The sequence below is a fragment of the Spinacia oleracea genome, chromosome 3 (genome assembly GCF_020520425.1).
Source record: "Spinacia oleracea cultivar Varoflay chromosome 3, BTI_SOV_V1, whole genome shotgun sequence".
In the NCBI taxonomy this organism is placed as follows: Eukaryota; Viridiplantae; Streptophyta; class Magnoliopsida; order Caryophyllales; family Amaranthaceae; genus Spinacia; species Spinacia oleracea.
Window position 1 is genome coordinate 23,973,532 of NC_079489.1, and position 10,164 is coordinate 23,983,695.

Here is a 10,164-nt window from a genome sequence, read left to right on the forward strand (position 1 = left end):
TTCATTAGGTAGACATAACCATATCTACTGAAGTCATCAGTGAAAGTGATAAAGTAGCTGAAACCACCCCTAGCATTTGTACTCATTGGTCCACATACATCTGTATGGATTAAACCCAATAGTTCAGTTGCTCTTTCTCCAACTTTAGAGAAAGGTTGCTTTGTCATTTTGCCAAGTAAACATGATTCGCACTTACCATAATCCTCTAAGTCAAATGGTTCTAGAATTCCTTCCTTTTGAAGTCTTTCTAAGCGTTTCAAGTTTATATGGCCTAATCGACAATGCCACAGATAGGTGAGATCTGAATCATCCTTTTTGGCCTTTTTGGTATTTATGTTATATACTTGTTTGTCGTGATCTAATAAATAAAGTCCATTGACCAATCTAGCAGATCCATAAAACATCTCTTTAAAATAAAACGAACAACTATTGTCTTTTATAAAAAAGGAAAATCCCTTAGCATCTAAGCAAGAAACTGAAATGATGTTTTTAGTAAGACTTGGAACATGGAAACATTCTTCCAGTTCCAAAACTAGCCCGGAGGGCAACGACAAATAGTAAGTTCCTACAGCTAATGCAGCAATCCGTGCTCCATTTCCCACTCGTAGGTCGACTTCACCCTTGCTTAACCTTCTGAAGGAAATAATGCCCTTGGTCCAAGTATGCATTCAATGTTAAGTCTAATAAATGCGGTTCAGTATTAATTAACAAGTTAAAAATTCAGTGAGATCAAGTGAGTTGAATGCCTAGCTAGAGGCCGCTTCAGTTCAAGTGGAATTAATGACATTAATCCACAGCTTACTCTTGACTGAACCCGTAGGGTCACACAAATAGTACGTAAACGGATCAAGTATTTAATGACATTAAATACTCCATCTATGGATATTCGGAATCGACGGATCTTGGTTTCCGTGGGAGCTGAGATCGTCACAGGCAAGAAATGAATACTCCGGAAACGATGATATTGCCGGAAACGGAAATATGGATCGTATCGGAAATATAAATATTATCCAAGTCGTAGATGTTGCCGGAAACGGAAACATGGTACGTATCGGAAAATATTATCGGAAATGGAAATATTGCCGGAATCGGAAATATTGCTGGAAACGGAAATATTGTCAGAAACGGAAATATTATCGGAATCGGAAAATAATTCCGGAAACGGAAATATTAAATATTTGTTCGAAACGGAAATTAATTCCGGAATCGGAAATATTAAATATTGTTCGTATCGGAAATAAATTCCGGAATCGGGAATTTAATCGGAAGCGTATCGTACGAATTAGCATCGGACGAGGCTCGCTAGACGAAGGCCCAGCACGAAGCCAGGCCATCGCCCAGCAAGCCACACGCATCACCAACACACGCCAAAGCCTCGACCAGGCCCAGCACAAGCCAGGCCCAGCCGAAGCCATGGGCGCGCGCGGACAGTAGCATGGGCCGAGCGCTGTGCGCTCAGCGTGGGCCGCAAGGCCTGCGCGGGTGTACGGTGCTCGTGCGATGCTCGTGTGCGAATCCTAAAGCTATCGGGATTCGATAAAAGATTAAATCCTAAACCTATTAGATAAAGTTTATTTAAATAGAGTCCTAGCAGGATTCTAATTAAATAAATTAGTATCCTAATAGGATTCCAATTCCTTTTCCATACCTCTATAAATAAGGGCCTAGGGTCATTATTTATACACAAGTTTTCAAGTATTCAAAGCTAGGATTTTTAAGCAGAAAAATAAGCCATAACTCTTGCCCATTTAGCCGAAAATAAGTAGTGCCTTAAGGGCGATTCTAGTTGGTCAATCTTAAAGCGGATCCGGACGTGCTGTGGACTATCTACGGAGGGACGACACTTGGAGTCCTAAAGACTTGTTCTTGTTCGGTTCGGGCGCAGCTAGGGAAGGCACGCAACAAAGAGTATGCATCTAAACTATGCTAAATGATTATGTGTAAATAATATGTTTTCCTGGCTTTATGGTTTTTCCGCATGATTTATGAATTGTCATATGTATCATAACCTAACAGTGGTATCACGAGCCTCTTATTATTTACATAATCTAAATTGCATGAACATGGTTAAATATTACAAATTTGCAAGAATTAAAAGGGGTGATTAATTTTCGTAATTGTTAATTAATTGCAAATTGCGTTTATTTAATTATACGTACGCAGTTTTTCGGCAGTTTCTTCGTTACTCATCCAAATCGAGTGATTTTTGTGTCAATTCCGCATGTAAAAGGCATTCTAAAATTTTGACAAAAATAAGTATTTTTCGGCCGAACCCAGAATTCTCAAATTCGGAGGTTTTAGTTTTTCGAATGCAAAATTTCGTAAATTTAAGATGTTAAATTAAATATTTGCGATTCTTGTTGATAAATCTTGAATTTTTGATTGACCTACTGTATATGTTTAACAAGTTTGAATGCCTAGCCTTATTAATTATGCAATCTAATTTGTAATTATGATTAATTTGTTGAAAATTAGAATAATTTAGAATTAATTTGATTTTCATAATTAATTATAATTTAATTAGATACCTATGATTAAAAACCACCATAAAAATTGTAAATTTATGTTAAATTTTAAATTTTTATGACCTAGACTTGAATCCATGTTAATTGGAAATCAATTGAATAATAAATTTTCGATTTTTCGCCCTAAAATTATGAAATTAATATTATTTATTAATTTGTCATTAATTTTGAATATAAATTTTAAATTTTTATGCGATTCGCTCATATAACTTGCACGCACAAAGCAATGGACGCTACGTGTTACCCTTAAGGGGTGTTGTATAGTGCGGGCATGCGACGACGAGCAAGGGAGCTCGTCGCCCATGCGGTACGAATGCAGCGAGCAAAGGCATGGTGCACGAGCACAAGGCATCAGCCCTGCCTTGTGTCATGGGCTGTGAGCAATGGGCGTGTGGGCAAGGGCGAGAGCAAGGCATGAGCAGTCGCGTGTGGGCAGCAAGCGTGCTGCGCCACAGCGCGCACTGCCTCGCGCAAGCATGTGGAGCCTCGCGCGCAGCGAGCGCAAGCTCGCGTGCCACGAGCGCTACGCAAAGCAGCGATGGCTCGCGCGCAGCGAGCGTCAGCTCGCATACTGCTGCCTCGTGCGATGAGCGCAAGCTCGCGTGCGAGAAAGGCAGGCGCGCAGCGAGCGATGGCTCGCATGGATCAAGCGCAAGCGATGTGCGACGAGCGCTGCGCCCAGCGATGGCGTGCAGCGTGCTTGTTGCGACGTGCGACGAGCGCTGCGCCCAGCGATGGCGAGCAGCGTGCTCGTTGCGACGTGCGACGAGCGATGCGCCCAGCGATGGGCTGCGGCAGCATGTTTGTTGCGTCGAGCGTTGGCGCGCGCAGCGAGCACTGGCTCGCGTGTTCGATTGATGCCTTGCGATGGGAGCAGCAGCGATGCGACACAGCGCATGGGCTGCGCGCACATGGCCAGCGATGGCTGTGTGCGTATGGCCCATGGGCGTGCGTTGCGTGGGGTTGTTGCGTTACGATTAGATCGTTTTGAAATTTTAATTTGAAATTTTCAGTTTACGTAATTTTAATTAATTTTAAAATTAATAATTTAAATTATTTTCTTGGATTTTAATTTTGAATATTGTAATTATAATAAATTTTATTTATTCTAATTATTTTACTAAAATTAAAATCATGAATTAATTTAAATACGACTGAAATTAAATTAAACTTTTTGGATTCAATTATAAATTTATATGAGCTTTAAATTTTAATTAAATTTGTATGTTTCCGGTTAGACTAGAAATACATTTTTATGTTTAAAATTAGTAAAGCATATGAATTTATTGGTTTAAGTGGGAGCCCTTTTTAGTCATAAACTCTTGATTAGGTCTACAAATCCTTAAGGTTAAAACAACTTGATTAGAATTAATAAGGACTGAATAATTGGTAGATTATTGGTGCCCTTGATTAATTGCTGCAAATGTTTACGTGATGCATAATGTGTTTTACTAACCAGCTATGTGGGCCATTCATGTTAATGAATGGGTGAATGGTATATATTGTATATGTACTGTTTTGCAGGTTATGAAGTGACTAGTATGGCCCAAATAGGATAGAAAATATGGTCTGCGTACCATTAATTTGAATGTAATTGGTCTAATGTACCAAAGTTGTTTTTCAATTCAAATATGGTCTGCGTACCATCAAATAGTTGTAATTAGTTTTAATTATAGCTTATCCTATTTGAAGAAAATGGTGCCTCCCACGGAGATTTTCAAGACGGACTTTGAAGTTAAAGCTTCAAGATGAAGTCGGGCCATACTAGATCACATTTATCTTATGCATGCTTTAAGTTATTTATTGCTTTAAATATGTCTTAATTATGCATGAGATTATGGCTTGATTATGTTGCATGATTAAGGATTTTAGTTCACTTAAAATCTAACCAACATAGTAAGAGCCTTAAGTTCCAAACTTAAAAAATTGAGTTATAAGGTGCCATGCCAAAATATACACTTGCTTGGATATCCTTTACATCAATCTAGTAATAGTTTTCGCTCAGCGAGGTGTTACTTATTGGTCCTAAAGGGGAAAGGTACACAAATAATTGTGAGTACATGTTAGTTTTGGTGAAACTCAACGATATAAGTAAGGAGTCCTTTTATGTCGTGGCAAAATCGATAGGTTTACCTAATAAGTTCTTAGACGTACCTATCAACCAAGAATAGTTTCTAGACTATTAGCAAAAGACTTTTGCTTACCTAAGATGTTTTAGGATTAAGTCGACAAATTGTGCTTAGTTCTTCAATGATTTTAGGATCTTGGAATCATTTTATTCACACCTGCCGGAACACATAATTCGAATAAAATGCTAATGACTTGTTTAAATTGCATGATTGCTTTCATTTTCAAGTTATTATTCATGATAAATGTTTAGACTTTGCATGCTTCAATGTATGTTTTAATTATTGTTTATAATTAAATATCTTGCATTGCAATAAATCCTTTTAGAAAGGTAACAGTAAATTTCCTCGATTGGTAGTGAATCCAAGAACGATTCACGGAAATGAGAGAAAGTGAGCAATTTAAAATGTACGTTTCTTATAGCGACTTTTATGGTTGTTTTCGAACATCAAAGTCGAATGGCAAACCAATTGGTGCTTGTGAATTCAAAATACACTGTAGTTTTGAGATCATAAAGCATTGAGTTTAATACGCTCAGCTTTACCAATGGTTAACAACCTAATATCTTTGTCCATTTAATTCTCGAATGAGTCTAGTCCCTAGACATTCGAATATATCGATGCTTAGAGAACTTTAGAAGCTTCTGGTAAGATCATCTAGTTGAAACTTAATATTCAACATAAATTAAATGGTAAGAACCTTGTTGGGGTGACATTGGACATGTCTAACAAAGTATAAAAGTCAACACTAAAGAATTCAATTCTTAAGACTATAAGAAAGGGTACAAGAAATAGGAAAACGAGGAACAAATGAAAGGAATTTACGATTCTGTTTCTACCTATAAGTTTATGTTTAAAGAGAAGTGACCTAGCAATCAAACTTCCTTGGTATCATATACCGCTTGAGGTTCTTACTTCGGTAATAACTCAAACAATGGAAGCTAGGATACACTAATGACCTACAAGTGGCAAATGAAGCATGGCAATGCTACATTAGTTGTAGGGTCATCTAGTTTGTTTTAAGTCCTTTCAAAGGCTGGAACTTAATGGATATTTTGTTCCATAATCAGCATACCTAAATTTCTGTTTTTCAAACACAGAAAGACTCACATTCAAGAAAAACAAAAACAATGTTTGTTTGTTTATTTGAATGAAATGGTCATTTACGGGATGAGTCAATATGCTTGATTAAAACAAACAACTCTTTAAACAATAAAAACTTTACTAGGTTCAAATCAACCCCTTGATTTGAGTTCCAGTAATCTTTGGCATTGTTGCTTAGACCATATCAACAAGTTAACATTCAAAAGCTCTATTTTGATGGACTTTTGAAAGTTGATTGATTTCTAGATCATTTTAAGACAACTAGTCTTACTTGTTGAAAGTAACAAAAGATATGAACTATTGTTAGAACGCCTAGACAATAGAGTTCAAAGCTAAAGAAAGATTTTATGACTTTATTATTTCACATGGATTTGAGTGAATATAGGTTTATTTCCTCAAATGTGATATAAGTTGAATCTGTTTGGCTAGTTCAAAGATCCAGAAGTATAAAATCCACTTGGCAAGAAATCATAAAGATCTAGGTTAGATCATGTTGATGATTACTTGAGACCAAATATGATCATCAATGATTGTGTGTTGTAATTTCATAATCTAGGTCCATAAGATATGGCATATCTTAGTTTGAATAATCGAAGTCAATTAGTACTTGATTCGATTAATGATGAATCATAAAGACTTTTCCTATAATTTCTAAAACAAAATGCTCAAATACCACCAAACTAAACCAAATTCGTCAAAGCTATTGAAAAGTAATTTCAGAATATCTTTTCATAATATATCTAAAGAGTTCCTAAACTCAGTGGGAGCTTAGTGTTTGTTATTCAACAAACTAAGGCCCAAGTCTAGATATATGTTTCATTGTGATTTATTCAAATGAGACACAAGGGTATTGTTTCTACCACGAATTTTTGAGAACATAATGTTTGTTTGCTCGAAATAATGTCCTTTTGGAGATTCGTTTCCAAAATGACAAGTAGGAGAAAATAGACCTCGAAAGTCTTCGAGGTGAACAACAAACATAAACGGACATTCCGGAGGCTTTTCGAAGTGCTTCAGAAAATCCGAACTTATTCTTTAAGGACTTTAGAAGTGGCTTTTAAAGAATAGACATCTCTTAGAAGACTTTACAAGTGCTTCAAGGAGAATAGAATATTCAAAGGACTCTCAAAGTGCCTGTTGATATTCTATTGTTTGATGTTCTATACCCAAGTAGGCATAGAGTTCAAGTCACTGGAACTATGAGATTCTTCTATTAGATAGTAAAGAAACATAGAGTTCTGGTCAATGAAACTATGAGATTCTTCTATTAGATAGTGAAGAAACCTACAACTTGCAGTCAAACTATTATCATGTAGATTAATGAGTTTGTGACTTGTAAGAAAGCTATGACGAAACCTAGATTCCCTAAAATGGTTAGAGGCCATATATAGACTCAAATGTTTTAAATGGTTAGAGGCCATAAAACATACTCAATGTTTTGATGACAAAATTGAAATTTTGTTGATTTGCAAGAATAGTTTCACACCTATTGGTTGCAAGTTTGTTTTAAGGATAAAAACCATCAAACATGAAATTGTGTTCACACACAAAGCTAGATTAGTTGCTAAAGGTTACAAGCAAATTCACAGCGTGGATTGTGTTGAAACCTCATGCATAATCGTAATGCTCAAGTCTATAAATCAAGCAATGATTGCATATTGGTACATATAGCAATTGGATGACAAAACGTATTCCTCAATCAAATGTTGGAATAAAATATGTACATGGTATGTCATAAGATTTGTGGATCCAAATAAATGCTTGAAAAGGAAAGCTAGCTTATAAAATCTAAGTACAGATTTAAGCAAGCAATTGGGAATTGGAACTGTATTTTAAGTGAAGCTAATAAGCATTTTAGTTTCATAAAATATACATGATTCTTATAGATATATAAGAAGTTTAGTGGGAGTACATAAAAACTTAATTGGTCCTATGTGTATCACACACATATCTCTCTATTGTAAAATAACATTCAAATGCTAATGACTTAGATTTGAGATTATTCATCAATGATGGACCATGGCGAAACTTAGTACATACTGGGTATTAAGATCTATTTACAAAGATCTTATGATATTGTTTTGGATTAAGTAACGGCATTTACTAAATCAAACACGAAAGTCTCCATTGGAGATATTCGACCCATGTGAATAAATCTAAGTAAAGGATGTTTGAACTATGTATAAGCATTTACTAAGTTAAACATCAAAGATTCTAAATGAGATTCTTAACCTATATTATATGTCAAAGAATTTAGCTGAATTTAGTATCTACTGAAACTAGATAAGCTAAAGTTACATGAATAGAATTCAATTGGGAATTATTCTGCAAAACAATTTATCATGTATGATATAATATAAGGATCGCCAAAAACGTATCGTATGACTTTAGGCATGACGAACATATACCAATCTCTATTGATCTAAGTGAATATCAACTAGATTGAGATCAAGAATACTTATGGTACTTGAAAAGGTACATAGGAATAGTTCTTGAGTCAAGGAAATAAAGATATGCTAAATATTGATGCTACACGCATAAACACTGGCAAAGGATCAAGCAAGACCCTTTGGAGTTAACCATTGATAAGGACGAGCTATAGAGCATCGTGTTTTGAAATGGCAACATGGATTGGAGACCATGAGTTGTTGCGTGGAAAATTAAAATATTAATTTCTATGTTCTAAGATACAGCTGGAAAGTCTTCCACATGTCTGTGAACTGCTTGGATAAGTAAATCCAAACAAAGCATCACTAGCAACCTAAACAGTTGAAGTAAAAGTACTTATTGCCTAAGAAGCAACAAAACAGAGTTGTTTATATTAATGAGTTCTTCATTGAACTTGGGTGGATCACATGTCTGCTAACTTGATGGCTCTTCATTGCAAAATGCGTAGAACCACTATCGAAGTAAGAAAGACTAGATCACATAATAAACAAACTCAAAATATCTTATCATCCTATCTCGAATATCATTCGATGAAAAAGATATTAAGATTGGCAAAGCATGATAACTAAACCTATGCAACAAGTGAGAAGCAACACTCACGTTGTAGCACTGGAAATCAAGCATAGCTTTGAATTCCATGAACTGTTTTAAAGATGGGTTTGAGGCCCATGGTTGTAAAACATTGGGGTTGAACATTTATCATATATGAAATGTATTTTCATATTCCATTTAATCTTGGTTTAGTATTAAATGATGAGTCCCTTCAAATTTGACGAAATATTCAAGATAGACTGTCAGGACCAGTCCTGTGACTAAGAAATGTCTATCAAGTGAACTTGAATGTCAAAGGTTGAAAATGGTCCCTAGTCGGAGTTTTCTATAAAATTGGACGAATAGAAAACGTTAGACGACTAGAATGCAAGATGACTAGTAGTTCTGTTTCTTGAACTATGTGGACATGGCAATGTCATAATCATTTGCATAGATACTTACTTTGGGAAGACTAGTATCGGACAAGACCTATGAAACTTTACTGTAAGAGATGAAAATCTGTCATAAGTAAATTTCATTAAAATTATTAGACACTAAATCCTCAATACCTGAGTGATTTGAGATTACTTGTTTGAGAACTGGTTTCTTTGACGTTGACCAACCATCGCACCGTAAAAGGAGGCTATAAAGGCAACGCTCAGGTAATCACCTATCAAACGAAGTCTAATCTCAAGATCGCAAGATTGGGATTGTCCTCCCATAAATCGGGATGAGATGCTTAAAAGTTGTACAAGGCCACTCGGAGAGCTAGAAACTGTGAAATGCATGGCCGTGCTCGGATGAATCATAGGCTATGATTATCTGTTTATTTGATCAGTTGAACTCTGAAACCGAGGAACACCTCTGGACATAATAAGGATGACAACTCTTACCTTATGTTCAAGAGCAAGCATCGAGCGACATAGGAATTAGGAAATGCACACTTGTCCCTAAGGACAAGTGGGAGACTGAAGGAAATAATGCCCTTGGTCCAAGTATGCATTCAATGTTAAGTCTAATAAATGCGCTTCAGTATTAATTAACAAGTTAATAATTCAGTGAGATCAAGTGAGCTGAATGCCTAGCTAGAGGCCGCTTCAGTTCAAGTGGAATTAATGACATTAATCGACAGCTTACTCTTGACTGAACCCGTAGGGTCACACAAATAGTACGTAAACGGATCAAGTATTTAATGACATTAAATACTCCATCTATGGATATTCGGAATCGACGGATCTTGGTTTCAGTGGGAGCTGAGATCGTCACAGGCAAGAAATGAATACTCCGGAAACGATGATATTGCCGGAAACGGAAATATGGATCGTATCGGAAATATAAATATTATCCAAGTCGTAGATGTTGCCGGAAACGGAAACATGGTACGTATCGGAAAATATTATCGGAAATGGAAATATTGCCGGAATCGGAAA